Source organism: Panthera onca, chromosome E1 (genome assembly GCF_046562875.1).
Source record: "Panthera onca isolate mPanOnc1 chromosome E1, mPanOnc1 haplotype 2, whole genome shotgun sequence".
NCBI lineage: Eukaryota > Metazoa > Chordata > Mammalia > Carnivora > Felidae > Panthera > Panthera onca.
This window is the reverse complement of record NC_138352.1, coordinates 24,047,383-24,064,832: the sequence shown is the minus strand read 5'-3', so window position 1 is coordinate 24,064,832 and position 17,450 is coordinate 24,047,383. Positions and strand designations below refer to the sequence as shown.

General features: G+C 43.0%; 1 long non-coding RNA gene across 7 annotated transcripts in view; it reads left to right on the top strand.

The window, feature by feature from the left end:
* The window catches only part of LOC132688293 (uncharacterized), a 228,654-nt gene that overhangs the window by 141,385 nt on the left and 69,819 nt on the right, over positions 1-17,450 (top strand). For 5 of the 7 annotated variants that reach the window (XR_013552092.2, XR_014136051.1, XR_013552090.2 and 2 more), the window contains one exon: positions 1,547-1,684. This is a non-coding gene — a long non-coding RNA (uncharacterized LOC132688293). Of the gene's footprint in view, positions 1-1,546; positions 1,685-8,652; positions 10,487-15,416; positions 15,566-17,450 lie in introns of those variants that run through there. The other 2 variants (XR_013552094.2, XR_013552093.2) reach the window with 2 other exon arrangements.

The window sequence follows — 17,450 nt, the reverse complement described above, 5'->3', positions numbered from 1 at the left end:
TTTGCAACACAAAAGTTTCTAACTTCGATGTAGTCTAATTTTCCTATTTTTCCCTTCTGTTGTATATTTGCTGTTGTATCTAAGGGCACATAAGTTACAAAGAGACTTAGGGGGAAAAACCCACTAGGATCGAAGTAAATAACATTAGAAAGATAAATACAACACAAGTATTTAAGAAAATGCGTAGCCAGTCACTCCTTCTTAAGTTCTGTTGTTCCCTGTGTAACTGGCTTCGTCACAGAGAACAGTGTCCCCTGGGGTAATCTTGACGAGTGGCCTCATGCAGTGCGGAAAGCAGCTTGAGTCACACGGATGCCCTGAGTCACAGGCGAGAGCTGGTCCAGCCAAACTGTGCGGAGAGAGTTGCCATGGAAACATCCAGGTCTCCACAGTGCCCAGCCTGATGTCGGAAGTCCTGACAGTGGCTTTGTGGCTGCCTCTCCTTTCCTAAGAGAGGGCCCCTGTGCTGTTGCGGGATTTCTAAACCAGCCATTTTTAGCTACTAAACAACCTTGCTTTTCAATAGCTCTCTCTGTCTCTTCTCCTGCCACCATTAGTAGCAGCCTGGACCCATATTTGGACCCATATTTTTCAGGAACAAAAGCACAGGCCCAACCATATTTATTTTCGAACATTCTCCTTGTACAAGAGCGAAAACATGGGCCTTTGATTCCTTTTGCCCCCTCTGAAACACCAGAACTCTTCAACAGCGTCCTGAATCGGATTCGAAGTTCTGTGGCGGGTCAAAAAAAAAAAAGTGGGGGGGGAGATTATATCGGATTGTGTCCTTATTTTCTGACGAGAGGCGACAGGCAGGTTTACTTACATACAGAAGGCAAGAGTGCCTTCTCCTTGCCTCCCCCCACGCCCCCGATAGAAGCTAGAAGGCCTTTGCCATCTGAGTCAGAATGTCTCCCCTCAGCCCCAAACCCTCCGACAACTTTCCATTGCAGAATAAATCTGTATTTCTTAGCCGTGTTGACGACCCCCACCCCCATCCCCACCACATGACCTGTGTTTCTGAATCTTGCTAACTCTACTCCTTCTTACTCGCTCTGCTGTATCCACACTGGCCCCTTGCTACTTTGTGGACAGTCCAAAGCGCTCTTGCCTCAGAGCCTTTGCCCTTGCTATTCCCTCTGCCTGGAATGCTTTTCCCTTCACTTATCACTTCCTCCTGCACAAATGTCACCTTAAAAAAAAAATCTTTTTTAACATGTATTCACTTTTTTTTTTTTTTTTTTTGAGAGAGAGACCGAGAGAGACAGCATACAAGTCGGGGAGGGGCAGAGAGAGAGGGAGACACAGAATCGGAAGCTCGAACCCACGAGCCGCCAGATCATGACCTGAGCTGAAGTCGGATGCTTAACCGACGGAGGCACCAGGCGCCCCTGCACAAATGTCACCTTAACTCAGAGAGGCTTTCCCGAACCACCCTGTAGAAGAGTAACATTCGCATATTCTATACTCTGCTTTAATTTTGCCCATGGCACTCATCCCTGCAGGACCTAAGCTTATTTATTTGTTGCCTGTTTCCTCCCACTAGGAATATAAGCGCCACCAGGGCAAGAATGTCTGTTTATTTACGCTATATGAGTAAATTACAGCGCTGGGATTGAGAACGATGTCGCCGCAGTCCAACTACCTCGGCCTGAATCTCAGTTGAATCAGCTGGTGGACTTTGGTAAGTTAATATTTAGCTGTTTTTGTGCCTCCGTAGCCCCCTCTGTAAAACGGGGGGGGGGGGGGGGGGCAAATCAACGATTACGCCTGCATCATGGGTTTGTCGTCATAAAAGAGGCGATATGGGAGAAGTGTTGAGAGTAGCGACGAGTGGAGAGCAAATGTTCAGTAAATGAAGCGTAGCGTTAGCCATTGTGGATGATAATGTACACAGTTGCGTATCAATCACCTTGTGAAGCAGAAGTAGGACTGGAGAGGCACGTACATTAAGTAGTTTTTAAGAAGTTGAACAAGTGGAGGCGCCTGGGTGGCTCGGTGGGTTAGGCATCCCACTTTGGCTCAAGTCATGCTCTCGCGGTTTGTGGGTTCGAGCCCCGTGTCGGGCTCTGTGCTGACAGCTCAGAGCCTGGAGCCTGCTTCGGATTCTGTGTCTCCCTCTCTCTGCCCCTCCCCTGTTCATGCTCTGTCTGTCTCAAAAATAAATAAAAACGTTAAAAAAAATTTTTTTAAAAAAAGAATATATTTAACTATAGAACTCTTTGTGTATGTTATGTCTACCAACAATCTGCAGAGATTATTTGGAAAAACACCAATGTAACAAAATCGACCCAAACCAGGTGTTGGCTGCTGCTGGGGGGTGAGTCAGACCAGTGGGGGCTGATACCTTGAGGACGGAAAGATCTGCCCAATTGGGGCAGCCAATTGGAAACCAACCCAACAGCAGGAGGCCATGGGAACGTGCGTTCATGAAAGAGTCTAGAATATCATGGTGGTAGGAAAATGGAGGCCCAGACAAGCAGCAGCAACACGACAAACAGCACCGAGGAGTGACCAGAGGTAGTGCCTGAGTTTTCTGACACCCCACAGAGCTCAGCAACCTCGAAATCTGGCAGAGGGCCATATGCTAATGTTCAAGGAGGGAATGAGAATGCCAGGGGCTAGTTGGTAAAGGAATCTCAAATTTAAGTGTGAGGTTCAGGGATGGAACCATGAAAACAAGCAGTGAATTCATCTCTAGGGACCAGAAATGCTCCTGCAGAATTTGGCAAAGAGGCAAAATTGATCCAGACGAGGTTAAAAAGTGGGCTTGGAATTTCCAGAAGCTTCGCGTCAAGGAGCATAGTGATAGTCTAGCGATGCCATGTCGAGAAGAAGACTAAATGTGACCCCTTAAATCCTGCATGATTTAGAATTCATGGTCACAGACCTGAGCTGAGCCCACAGGTGAGAGCCAAGAGGCTGTGACTGTGGGAAAAAGACGTACAAGGAACAAGGATCAAGGCGCCAAGGTGGTCATTACAGAGTGGAAAGTCAGCACATCCGTGAGGCATATGCATATAGCAGGTGGCTAAGGGTCCACGGGTATGCCTCCTTTTTGCATCCTATGCCTCGGATCCCCAGCTGAGTGCTGTCTGCACTACACCAGATTGCATCTCTGAGCTAGCTGGCATCCCACGATGCACTTTGCAGCCCCAAGGTTGGATTTACAGCCTGTGGCACCCAGCAGGGTAGTCACCCTCCTGTTTGGGCTGTTCTGCACCATTTCCTAGGGACAGACTCCCCTCCCAGAGCGGTTGAGGTACTTTGGCACTCTAAGCATGCAACTCTATAGACTTGGTTGATGTCCAAGTTAAGTTTTTAAGTAAGAGAACTTGGCATTAAATTACCCCGAGTGACTGTCATCACTCTGAAGCCAGCAAAAGTTACTCTGCTCAATAAAGTTTTGAGAAATATGTTGAACCTTGGGCAAATTTATGATTCTCTTTTCTCAACTCATGGTTAAGACTATTAAGCCAAAGAATTTTTCCCTCTGTCTCTGCTGGAACTAGATAAAGCTGTTGCCGTACCATTATACTCCAAATTATCCAGTTAGGAAATGTGGCCGGCATTTCTTTAAAAATTTGTATTAGATAAAGCAGAATGCAGTTAACACGGTATAAGGCAGACATTTAGCAAATTGCTGTGAGAACAGGGAGAGGAAAGAATGATTCTGTTTAGAATGATAATCAAGGAAGCATTCATGGAAGAGACACCATTGGGTTAGGCTTTGAAAGGTAAAGAAAAGAATAATGCATTGCTGATTTACTTGCTGGCCTCCAGAGGGTTTCAATCTGGGGAACCTATCTCAGGGGGATCTCAGAGAGAGTTAAAAAAAGAGTCGCTTTGCTTTTAGCTCTAATATTCTGGCCCCAAGTTAATGACCACTTAGGTAAGAATGAGAGCCATTACCGGGTTTTACTCCTGAAACCAATACTACATTGTATGTTAACTAACTTGAATTTAAATAAATAAGTTAAAAAAAAAAAAAGAAAGAAAGCAGTTCTTTCATTTCTCTTAGCTTTGAGCTTCCTTGGGTGAGGGCCATAACAAGCATTTTGTTTTGTTTTCCTTTGTAATGTGGAGGAAGACTGAAAAGCCAGAGGGTCAACTCTAAAGACTCTGTGTGCAAATGTTGACGGGGATTGACATCATTAAGCCCGTGGAAGGGAGAGGTTGCAGATTAGTGCAGTTGCAGAGGAAGAATTAATTGACCTGGAGAAGAATGTGGCAAAAGAGCCTTGCTGCCTCGGGAATGGGGGTCCTCTTGGATGCAACAACCCAGAGGTAGCAAGACCTCGCAGGAATGTGGTTTGGTGGCACCTTGAAAGCCCGGATGGAGAAGATAAAGGCCGGTGAAACTGACTAGGAAACACAAAAACCATAGACAGTGAAAGCACATTAACTCTCAGGGGCATCAGATACCAGAATACTCTAAAGACCAGACTCCTCCCCCATTTTTTTTAGACCCAACAGAATAGGGAAGAAATCTTCCATTGTTACTTGAGGTTGAATTCCATGTGGAGTCTGGCGTGTGAGGGCTGTAAACCAGATTCTAATCCGATTTATAAAAATGAAGAAATATTACAGTTTTCCACATTGAGTATCATGGGAAAATTCATGACTGTCATATTTCAAAATCTGCAATGGTACATTAGAATTCCGTATCTAATTTCCAAGCTATTCTGCTGAAAGCATCTTCAATTTTTATATCCACCTTGTAGTCATTAACAGCTATGTCTTTGGAATCAGAAAGAAGTAGTTTGAATAATAACTGTGCTTCTAACAGGATTTATAAACAAAAGTCACTTAATATTTTTGAGCTTCCGGTGCCTCCTGTGGAAATGGGGATACCTACCCAACAGGGTTATCATGGTGCTAATTGGATAATCCATTTCTGAAAAAAGAGCTTAATTTCTTAGCCAGCACTTAGAATGCCTTCAACAAGCGGTAGCTTCTGTGATTATGTTTGTGCTGCTGGGGTTGGGACCAGGAGTCTGGTCACCTAGGCTCTATCAACACTGGGACAGGAGCTTGGGAAAATCACCTGCATGTCAGTGTCCCCCATCTTTCCACCTGAGACACTTGGGAATGACAAATGACCTCACGCCATGCTCAGGAGGGAAAGGGTAATCTTCCTTCCCTGGTGGGATTTATTCCTATTTCTGGAGGGAATGTGAATTCAGGATAAGCTGTGGTCTAGGTAGCTCTTTTGCAAGAGGTAGGAGAGAATTTCTACTTCTCAAATGTCTTTTTTTTTTTATGTTTACTTTTGAGAGAAAGAGAGAGAGAAAGAGAGTTTCACAAGTAGGGGAGGGAAAAAGAGAAGGGACAAAGGGTCTGAAGCAGGCTCCGTGCTGACAGCAGAGACCCCGATGAGGGGCTTGAATTCACAAACCATGAGATCATGATCTGAGCTGAAGTCGGATGCTTAATTGACTGCCTGCCACCCAGGCGCCCCTAATTCTCATTTGTTAACGTGCATACAAATCTTCCGGTGTTTTAGAGATTTTATCTTTTTAAGTACTCTCTCCACCCACTGTGGGACTTAAACCCACGACCCCAAGATCGAGAGTCACATGCTCTACCAACTGAACCAGGCAGGCACCCCTAAATCTTCTGGTGTTTTAAATTACAGTTTATTAATAGAAAGTTTGAAGTATTGTAAGCCCAACGAATCAGGAGATGACTGCCATCAAAAGAATGGTTTATTACTCACAGTTCCCCTGAGAAGGAGGTAGTACACCATGTTGTGGGGGACATACCCAAGGTCAGTCACTGGTCAGAGAGAGAAGGGAGAGCTGTGGCTAGTTTTAGGTGTTTCCTCAGAAAGGAAGGGGTGAACCAGGGTAAAAAGGCTTACACTTAGTTAGGTAATTTCAGTGGTCTCTGGGGCAAAGGGGCCATCCCTAGTTGTCTGGTACCTTCTCCCCTAGTGCAGTGATTAGAATAGTGGCCTGGAGAATGAGAGCCCCATAAAGAAGGTGGTTGGGGTGCGGGCTCTGGACTGGTTGGTTTGTAACTGAAAAGCAAGCTTGGGGGCGAGTTGCCCATTCACTTTGGGGATTGGCTAGCCCTGGGAGGGGCCCTCCAGACTCGGCAAGCCCCCAGATGTCAGAGCATCGGAACTACAGAAAATAAAAGACACCATTAATACACCAGGGAATCTTATTAAAACACAGAATTCTGGGCCTCACGACTGAGATTCTGACTTGCTTGGCCTGAAGATGAAGCTTATTTGTTTGCATTTCTTTTTTTTTTTTTTAACGTTTATTTATTTTTGAGACAGAGAGAGACAGAGCGTGAGCGGGGGAGGGGCCGAGAGAGAGGGAGACACAGAGTCTGAAGCAGGCTCCAGGCTCTGAGCTGTCAGCACAGAGCCTGATACGGGGCTTGAACCCACCAACTGCGAGATCATGACCTGAGCTGAAGTGGGACACCCAACTGACTGAGCCACCCAGGCACCCCTCATTTGTTTGCATTTCTGATCAGCCCCCAAGTGACCCTACATGCGGCTGGTTTGTGGATTATACTCTGAAGGAAGATGAGCGAACGGCATTGTTAGCACCCCAGAAAACACACTCTGGGTAGAGGCGATCTGTTCTCCAACAGCTCCCATCCCGGATGAGGATAGCAGAGGGAAATAGATCCTCACGCTGCCCCCGCTGTGCACAGAACCGGGTGAAAGGGTCTGGTTACTAGAGGTCTTCGTTTCAGCTCCTCAAATGTAGAGACGTTAAGGTCAAATTAAACATGTTGGTGGTCTCAGTATAATTCAAAACGATTGAGCCTGCCCCCCAAAGGCACTTAGGCACTTAGCGGGAAGGAGAATTCCATTAGTTAATTGACCACCAACCATTCGGAGAACTTCCCCTATGCGAAGGCGTGGACCAGGTGCTGGGGCGATTTTATTTTCAGTTTTACCCAAACATAACACAAAACCTAAGTGTACAGTTTAATGAGTCTTGAAAAGGCAAGGCATGTAACCACAACCCAGATCAAGGAATAGAACATTCACCAGGGCCACAGAAGGCTCCCCGATCCCCAACCCTGCCAGTTACTGGGCCCCCAACAATCCTGACTTCTATCACCAGAGACTGGTTTTGCCTGGTTTTGAACTTTATGTGAATTAAGTCGTAGAGTGTAAATGCTTGTGTCTTTTGTGTCTGGTGTCTTCCACTCCACACTGTGAGGTCCATCTGTGTGGTGCTTTGCACAGTCATGGTTCATTCTCACTGCTGTGTAGTTTTCCATTGTGTGAATATAAACCACACTTCTTCCAACCTACTGGTGGTGGACATTTGGGGGGGGGGGGGGGTTCTATTTCGAGGCACTGTTATGAGTATTCTTTTTTTAAATTTATTTTAATCTTTAATAAATTAACTTATTTTTTAAGTTTATTTACTTATTTTGAGAGAGAGAGAGAGAGTGAGACTGGGAGAGAGGCAGAGAGAGAGAAAAGCCTACCGGCTCTGCACTTTCATGAACCCTGAGATCATGACCTGAGCTGAAACCAAGAGTCAGATGCTCAACTGACTGAGCCACCCAAGTGTCCCAAATTAATTTATTATTTTCCATTTTAGAGAGTGGGGGAAGGAGCAGAGTAAGAGAGAGAGAATCTTTAAGCAGGTTCCACGCTCAGCACAGAGCCCGAGGTGGGACACAATTCCCAGATGCTGGGATTATGACCTGAGCCGAAATCAAGTCAGACCCTCAACCGACTGAGCCACCCAGGGTCCCCAGTGTTACAAGCATAAAAAAAAATTTTTTTAACACTTATTTATTTTTGAGAGACAGAGTGAGACAGAGCATGAGCGGGGGAGGTGCAGAGAGAGAGGGAGAACATAGAATCTGAAGCAGGCTCTAGGCTGTCAGCACAGAGCCCGATGCGGGGCTCGAACCCACGGACCATGAGATCATGACCTGAAGCAAAGTCAGACGCCTAACCGACTGAGCCACCCAGGCACCCCTGTTATGAGCATTCTTATTCATGTCCCATAGGGACTGTTGGGTATATACCTAGGAGCAGATTCTGTGCATCACGAGAATTTGTATTTAGCCCAAACGACTTCCAAAGCGATCACGCCAGCTTGCGCGTGCATCAGCAATGAATGAGAGTTCTGGTCGCTCCACACGCTTGTCAACGTGTACTCTCAACAGCCCTTGTCATTTTAACGATTCTGGTGGCTGTGTTGTGGTATCACGTCTTGACTTTTTAGTGGGTACAGGTGGAGAATGTCGGCAAGGCGAATAGAGTGAACGGGAGCGTGGAGGTGAGGAACCTCTAGCCATACTAGGGCAGCTAACCTGGGGGAAACGTTTCCGTGGATGAGAGATGTCTTTCAGCAGGAGCTGCAGTGGGACAGGCCGTCAGTGCTCTCCTCCGGGTATGTTTGAAGCAATGCTTGAAGCAAGAGGCTAAAAATCGGAGAATTAAGTACAACGTGAGTGTTGAATTAAGCGTCCGGAAACTGCAAACAGAGAATCCACACATTCATAAGAAAGAAAATTACCGAGCTTTCGCTATGTGTTAGAAGCTGTGTTACCTCCACACTGTGGATATAAAAGTAAACAATGTTCAGAAGAGATGAGTAAGGTTGGGGCACCTGGATGGCTCAGTCAGTTAACGTCTGACTCTTGATTTCGGCTCAGGTCACCATCTCCCGGTTCCTGAGATCAAGCCCTGCGTCGGGCTCTGTGCTGATCGTGCGGACGGAGCCTGCTTGGGATTTTCTGTCTCCCTCTCTCCTTGACCCTACCCCACTTGCACTCTCTCTCTTAAAATAAATAAAGAAACATTTTAAAAAAGAAGAAATGAGTAAGACAGATAATAAAGCATTGCGACAAATTCTCCAATAGAGCTTCCTACAGCCTGGAAGCAGGAAGAAGGTATCCCTCAGTTGGCCTGGTAGGGCTGGGCGTACTTCCCTAGGAGGTGACATTGGATCCGAGTGTTGGTGAATTAGTGGTGGTTCACTAAGAAGGTGATGAACAGACGAGCATGAGCCATGGTTCGAAGAGGTGGAAGGTTATGGGGATGTGGTTGGAGAAAAGTCCAGTAGGTTTGCACAGATGGGCGGGAGTGGGTGAGAGCAGACTGGGAGCAGCCTCGTAAATACTGCTGAGCATGAATGAGCTGTGGGCAAGGAGAAGCCGCCGAAGTCCTTCAAAGGGGGCCGCCGAGATCCCTTGGAAGGATATGGCGATAGCACGGGCCTTGTGATCTAAGGTAGGCAGCGGAGGAAATAAAAAGAAAGCGACAGAAGTGACTTCAAAGAAAATACGGCTCAGGTCTCCTCTGGCAGGGCAAAAAAATCCTCATTTCTTGGGAACCGGAGAAGTACTCAAGGTGATGATGTCGTTCTGCTAGGATGGGCCCAGTCCGAAGGTAATTTTTCAAAAGCAGCTGCTCTAAGTGTTGGTTAAATGGTGCCAGGGGATTCGCTGGACACAGGTGCCATGTTCAATCTTACTCATCTATCAATAAAGGCAGACTCCGAGTGCCGGCTGGATGCTGGATGGCAGCCGGGCACCCCTGAGACAGGAATCCTGTTAGCAGATGCGTCTCCCTGCTTTCGTCTGGGGCCCCGCTGCCGACCTCAAAGAGGAGCCTCAAGTCCTCGACTTCTGCTTTGCCTCTCGATCATTTCAGCCATGGCTCCTGCCCGGGTGACCCAAATACACCCTTCCCATCGTTTGAGACGGTTCCTACATACTTTTCCCCCTGCATTTTGTGGTTTTTTTTTTAATATACATTTTAATGTTTATTTATTTGTTTTTGAGACAGAGAGAGCATGAGTGGGGAAGGGGCAGAGAGAGAAGGAGACAGAGAATCCCAAGCAGGCTCCGTCCTGTCTGCACAGAGCCCAATGCAGAGCTCGAACTCACCAACCGGGAGGTGATGACTGAGTCAAAAACCAAGAGTCGGAGGCTTAACCGACTGAGCCACCCAGGTGCCCCTTACCCTGCGTTTTTAACACAGGAAAGGAATTTTTAAGCACTTAATCAACTTTTGATTAAATAATAAAGGCAGTTACGTACATTTTATAAAAGATATGTAGGAGGAGGTGGTCGTGACAAATGAATTTCTCTTACCTTCCTTTCTCCAGTCACCTGCTTTCTCCTCCCAGTGCAAACACTATTACCCATTTTATTTTTTTAAATTTTTTTAAGTTTATTTATTTTTGCAGAGAGGTAGAGAGAGCGAGCATGAGTGGGGGAGGGGCAGAGAGAGAGGGAGACACAGAATCTGAAACAGGCTCCAGGCTCCGAGCTGTCAGCACAGAGCCCGACGCCGGGCTTGAACTCACGGACCATGAGATCACGACCTGAGCCAAAGTCGGACGCTCAACGGACTGAGCCACCCAGGCGCTCTCTTTTTTTGTTTGTTTTAATATAATTTATTGTCAAGTTGGTTTCCATCCAACACCCAGTGCTCATCCCAACAGGTGCCCTCCTCAATGCCCATCACCCACTTTCCCGTCTCCCCCACCCCCCATCTTTCTTGTGAATCATTTCAAAGATGTTCTACACAATTACAAACATAGGCCTATGGTTTTTTTTTTGGTTTTTTACACTTATTTATTTATTTATTTATTCTTTTTTCTTTTCTTTTTTTTTTTAAAGCATAAAGGATAGCACATCATACACCTTGCCCTCTACCTTTTTTACACCCTGGATATAGTTCCCCATTATTCCTTTTTGGGAAGGCTGCATGGTATTCCATTCATTTATCTGATCAGGCCTTTTGGCTGATAAGAGACTTTTGGCTACGATAAACACTGTCCCAGTGAAGCAGTGAATATCTTCATTTCTCGTGAAGACCTATTTACAAGACAAATTCCTAGAAATGGAACCGCCAGGCCACCAGGCAGGAATATGGAACAATTTGTGAGATTTTACCAAATTATACTTTATAGGACCTGTTCCAATTTTTACTCCTAAGGAAAGTCTGCTTTGTTTTTTTTTTTTTTTTTTCCCCACATGTTCCCTGACCATACAGCGTATTATAAAGTTTTGGCTTTTGTCAATTTTAAGTATAAAACTTTTCAATAGAAAAACGTATTTGGGTTTTTACTTTTCATACATCTTCTTATTGAGGCTGAGCATCTTTACATCGTTTTGAGTCATTTGAAATTCTTTTTACGAAATGAACCCTGATCTTATATCTTGACCGTTTTCCCATAGGATTGTTTATCTTTTTGTTACTGATTGGCCTATATATTAAGAAAATTATTCCTTTGTGCATAAGATGCAAACCTTTTCCCCAGTTTTCTGAGTTTGTACTTTATTTTTGCAATAACAAATTAAATTTTTTTTTTATGTAGTAGAATTTCTTGTATTTCTGTTTAGTTTGGGGTCACACTTAGGATTTCCAACTGTGAGGTTATTTTAAGTTACCATGATCTCTTTTGGTACGTTTAGTGTCATCTTTATTTTATTTGTTAAAAAGTAATCTCTACACCCGACGTAAGATTCAAACTCACAACTCTGAGATCAAGTATTGCACACTCCACCGATAGAGTCGGCCAGGCGTCCCTGGTGTCTGTCACTTTTAATTTTTGTAAGTAGGCCCCACACCCAGTACGGAGCCCAATGTGGGGCTTGAACTCACGACCCTGAGATCAAGACCTGAGCTGAGATCAAGAGGGGGATGTTTACCAACTGAGCCACCCAGGCAGCCCCCTGGTGTCATTTTTTAAAATGTGTATTTTGAAATAATTTTGGACTTACAGAAGAGTGGTTAAGATAGTCTTCACCTGGGGCACCTGGGTAGCTCAGTCAGGTAAGCATTAACTCTTGAATTCAGCTCAGGTCGTGATCCCAGAGTCATGGGATCGAGTCCTGCGTCGGGCTCTGCACTGAGTGTAGAGCCTGCTTGAGATTCTCTCTCTCTCTCTCTCTGTTTCTCTCTGCCTCACCCCTCCTCAGTGCTCTCTCTCTCTCTAATATATATGGAGTATATTATAATCTAGAGTATATATATAATATATATAATATAAATATATTTAATTTACATAAGTATATAATATAAATATAAATATATTATATATAATATAAATAAAATATAAATATAAGGTTAAATATAAAAAATAAATATAAATAAATATATAAATATTAGTAGGTATGCACACTATATTTATTTATCTGAACATATTTTTATAAATGTATACACTCATGTGCTTTTTGCTTTTAAAATACATATCAGGGTCACCTGGGTGGCTCAGTTCGGTTAAGCATCTGACTCTTGATTTCAGCTCAGGTCATGATCCCAGGGTTGTGGGATCAAGCCCTGTGTTGGGGGCACAGAGCCTGGAATCTGCTTAAACTTCTCTCTCTCCCTCTCCCTCTCTCTCCCTTCTCCCCCACTTGCGTGCACTCTCTCCAAAATACAATATAATACAAGACAAGACAGACCCATCATGTCCTTGTCCCCCTTTGTCATCACTTCTCACGTCCTTCTCGACTTCTTCCATCCCTAAGCATCCACCCACCAATCTGCTATCACTAAAGATACATTTACATTTGCTAGAATTTTATAGGAATAAAATCATAAAATATGTATTCCTTTTTTATCTGGCTTCTTTCACTCAGCAAAATTAATTTAGGATTCATCCTTGGTTTCGGATATTTCATTAATCCGTTCCTTTTTGTTGCAGGGTAGTACTCCTTTGAATGGAGAGAACTCACTTTGTTGATTCATAGCAAATAAATATCCATAATCTGTCCTGATAGATATTTGGATTGTTGCCAGCTTGGGGCTATTACAAGTAGTGACTGTGACCATTCGTGCACTACTTTTTGGGGGTGGATATATGCTTTCATTTTTCTTGGACAAAGTGGAATGGCTGGATCAGAAGGGAGGTGTACCCTGACCTTTTTAAGAAATTGACAAGCTCTCACAAAGTGGTTCCGCCATTTTACATTCATATTAGCAATGCAGAATAGTTCTGGTTTCTCTGTATTGTTGCCAACACATGGTATGGTCAGTCTTTTTCAATTGTAGCCATTCTAATTGGTATGCAGTGGTATTTTATTGTGTGTAATTTGCATTTCCCTGATGACTAATGATGTAGATGTTTATTCTACAAGTTCATTTGCCGTCTCTTCTAGCAACATGAATGCTTGAATCTTATGTTTGCTTGTTTTTTTAAAATTGTTTCCTTCGTATTGAATTTTAAGATTTTTAGGTGTATTTTGAATATATTTGACGTCGGTTGTATATTAAAAGTCTGTTATCGGATACATGATTTTTAAATATTTTCTCCCAGCCCGTGGCTTGTCTTTCATACTCTTTAAAACAACTTTTTTTTCTTAATGTTTATTTATTTTTTAGAAAGAGAGATCACAAGCGGGGAAGAGGCAGAGAGAGGGAGGGAGACACAGAATCTGAAGCAGGCTCCAGGCTGTGAGCTGTCAGCACAGAGCCTGATGCAGGGCTCAAACCCACAAAGTGAGGGATCATGACCTGAGCTGAAGTTGGACCTCAACTGACTGAGCCACCCAGATGCCCCCTGTCTTTTGTTTTCTTAACAGATCTTCTGAAAAGTAGGCTTTTAAGTTCTGCTGAAGCCTAGTTTATCAAGTTCTTCTTTTGTGACTCATGCTTTTGGTATCATATGGAAGAAATCTTTGCCTAACGAAAAGTCACAAAAGTTTTCTCCTATATTTCCTTCTGGATGGCTTATAGTTTTAGGTTTTACATTTATATCTATGCGCTCATTTTTGAGTTAATGTTTCTTAATGGTGCAAGGTAAGGACTGAAGTTTATTTATTTTTGCTTGTGGATATCCAATTGTTCCAGGACCATTTGGTGAAAAGTCTATTTATTGACTGAACTGTCTTTGCACCTTTGCCCTAAATCAATTGTTCGTATATGTGTGGGTCCACTTCTAGATTCTCTATTCATTAAGTTGGCCTATTTACTTATCTTCGCATAAATGCCACATTGTCTTCATTATTGTAATTTTATAATCATTCTTGAAATCAGGTAGTGTTATTCCTTCAACTTTGTTCTTTTTTTTTTTTTTTTTTTCCTCCCAAATCTCATTGCCTATTCTAGGTCTTTTATATTTCCATATGAATTTTAAAATCAGTTTGTCAATTTCTACAAAAGCATCCAGGACTCTTATCAGGATTTCATTGAATCTTTAGATCATTTGGAGGAGAGTTTGCATCTTAACAATACTGATTCCTCAATCAATAAACATACATATCTCTCTCCTCATTATGTCTCTTTTTTGTTCTCTGAGAAAAGTTTTGTAGATTTCACAAAACTTTCACATCTTTGTCAGATTTGTCCTTAAGTATTTCATATTGTTGATGCTATTGTAAATTATACTCTTGGTTAAATTTCTATTTCTGATTGTATGTTGCTAGTATATAGAAATGCAGTTGATTTGGGGACACCTGGGTGTTGATTTCCACACCCTGCAAAAGTCGGTTGAGCATCCGACTTCAGCCCAGGTAATGATCTCACAGTTAGTGGGTTTGAGCCCCGCATCGGGCTCTGTGCTGACAGCTCAGAGCCTGGAGCCTGCTTCGGATTCTGTGTCTCAGTCTCTCTCTGCCCCTCCCCCACTTGTGCTGTGTCTCTCTCTGTCTCTCAAAAATAAATAAAAATGTAAAAAAAAAAAAAAAAGAAAAGAAATGCAATTGATTTTCCCTGTTGATCTTATATCCTGAAATCTTGCTAAACTCACTTACTAGTTCCAGCAGATTTTTTTATGTTCCCTTTAATTATCTATGTAGAAGATTGTGTCATCTGGAAAAAGTGACAGGTTTATGTCTTTGTTTCTAAACTGAATGCCTTTAATTTCTTGTCCTCCCCTTACTGCACTGGTTAGAATGTCCAGTAGGGACAATGCGGAAAGATATGGTGAGAATGGGTATCATTGTATTGTTCTTGATTTCAAAGGGATACTCATTTAGTTTTTAACCATTATATATATGCTAACTCTAGGTTTTTTTATTTTATTTTAATATCTCTTATTAGGTAGAGAAACTTCCCTTCTATATCTAGTTTGCTGAGGATTTTTTTTTTAATGCTGATTTTTGAGAGAGAGAGAGAGAAAGTGGGGGAGGGGCAGAGAGAGATGGAGACAGAGAATCTGAAGTAGGCTCCACTCTGACAGCAGAGAGCCTATTGTGGGGCTCGAACTCAGAACCATGAGATCATGACCTGAGCCGAAGTCGGACGTTTAACCAGTTGAGCCACCCCAGCATCCGGAGGTTGTTTTCTTTTCTTTTTTTTTTTTTTAAATCAGAAGTGGATCTTGTCATAGGATTTTTCTGTCTATTGAGATTATTTGTTTAGTTTATTAATATTGCAAGCGACAATGAAGCAAAAGACCCAAAAGTTCTACACCCTGCAAAAATGTCTTCAAGAAATCATGGTGAAATCAAAATGTTTTCAGGCATACACAAGCTGTGATCCTTGGTACCAGCTTTGTATTGCACAAAAAAAAATGAAAGGAAATCCTCAGGCAGAAGAGAAACATGACTGGGTGGCAACACAGATCTACACAAAGGAATGAAGAAGGCAGGAGTTGACAAGTACATTGGTAAATGTATAAGGTATTTTCTTACTATTTGAATCTGTTTACAAAATGATTTTTTTTAATTTTTTTTTAATGTTTATTTATTTTTGAGACAGAGAGAGACAGAGCATGAATGGGGGAGGGGCAGAGAGAGAGGGAGACACAGAATCGGAAGCAGGCTCCAGGCTCTGAGCCATCAGCCCAGAGCCTGACGCGGGGCTCGAACTCACGAACAGTGAGATCGTGACCTGAGCTGAAGTCGGATGCTCAACCGACTGAGCCACCCAGGCGCCCCTACAAAATAATTATTGAAACAAGGGTAATGTAGTATGATGTTTGTACAATATATAAAAGCAAAATGTCTGAAAACAGCAGCACAAAGGCTGGAGAGAAGAAATTGGAGTATACTATTAGTGGGGTCTCGTACCATACATGAAATGGTGTGATACCACTTGAAGCTAGTTTGTGGGGAGTTAAAATAGGTCTAACATAAATCTTAGAGCAACCACTAAAATAAAACAGCAAAGAGTTATAACCAGGAAGCCAGCAAAGTTGTTAAAATGTTGATAGGGATATCAATATTTATCTGGATAAATATCATTATTTTTTTAGAGTTTTTTTTTAACGTTTATTTCTTTTTGAGAGAGTGAGAGAGACAGAGCTTGAGAGGGGAAGGGCCAGAGAGAGAGGAACACAGAATCCAAAGCAGGCTGCAGGCTCTGAGCTGTCAGCACAGAGCCCGACGCGGGGCTCGAACTCACGGACAGCGAGATCATGACCTGAGCCGAAGTCGGACGCTCAACTCACGGAGCCACCCAGGCGCCCTGATAAATATCAGCATTTATTGATATCAAAGTTGATATTGATAAAGATATTCAACCTTCTCAGAACAATGCAGAAAATAAAAACGGAAAAAGAAGAAAAGAAAATATGGGCAAAGAGAAAACTAACAGCAAGATGACAGATTCAAACCTGACAATATCAGTCATCCGTAAGGTGTAAATAGTCCTGTACAAGCACCAGGCACTGTTGCTTCTAATCCTTCCAGATGTTTCTTTCCCCAGCATGAAGTAGTTTCTACACAAGCTTTCACTGATTAGTGCTCCCTTCAATGCTAGATGAGACTCTTCTGCAGATCTCTGCAGTTCTCTCTTTTTACAGTTCCCTTTTCTACTCTACTGTATCTTGGGAACGCTAGCCATCTTGATTTTCCTAAATTCTCAGCTCTGCTCTTCAACCGCTGGGCTCCACCAGGATTCCCTCTCCCAGTACTTTGTCCTGGAAACCTCTCAAGGTGTTGAGACAACCATAGGGCTCACCTCATTAGCGTTCTGTCTTTCAGGAACCATTGGTCCTCATTGCTTGGTATCCACTGTCTTGAAAACTGGTGTTTCATGTATTTTATTGATTTTTGTTTGTTTCAGTCAAGAGCGTAAATACAGTCTCTATTACTACACCTTGGTCAGAAGGAGAAATCAGTTTATCCCTTTTTATTGCCAAGGATATTCCATTGCACAAGTATACCAGTTTGTTTATTCATTCACTTATTGAAGGGCTAGGTTGTTTCCAGTTTGGGGCAACTTGAATAAAGCTTCTATAAACATTTGTAGGAACACAAATTTTCAATTAAGTTGGGTAAATACCCAGGAGTGATATTACTCAGTTGCTTGTTAATGGCATACTCAATTTTATAAGAAACCGTTGAGTTTTTTCCCAAAGTGGCTGTGCTACGTGGCGTTCCCACCAAGAATCTATGAGTGTTCCAGTTGCTGTACATTCTTGCCAGCACTTGGTGCTGTAAGTTGTTTGTTTATTGATTTATTGCTAGTCATTCTAATACATGGAGAGTGGTATCTCATTGTGGTTTTAATTTGCATTTCCCTAATGACTAGTGATGTTGAACATCTTTTT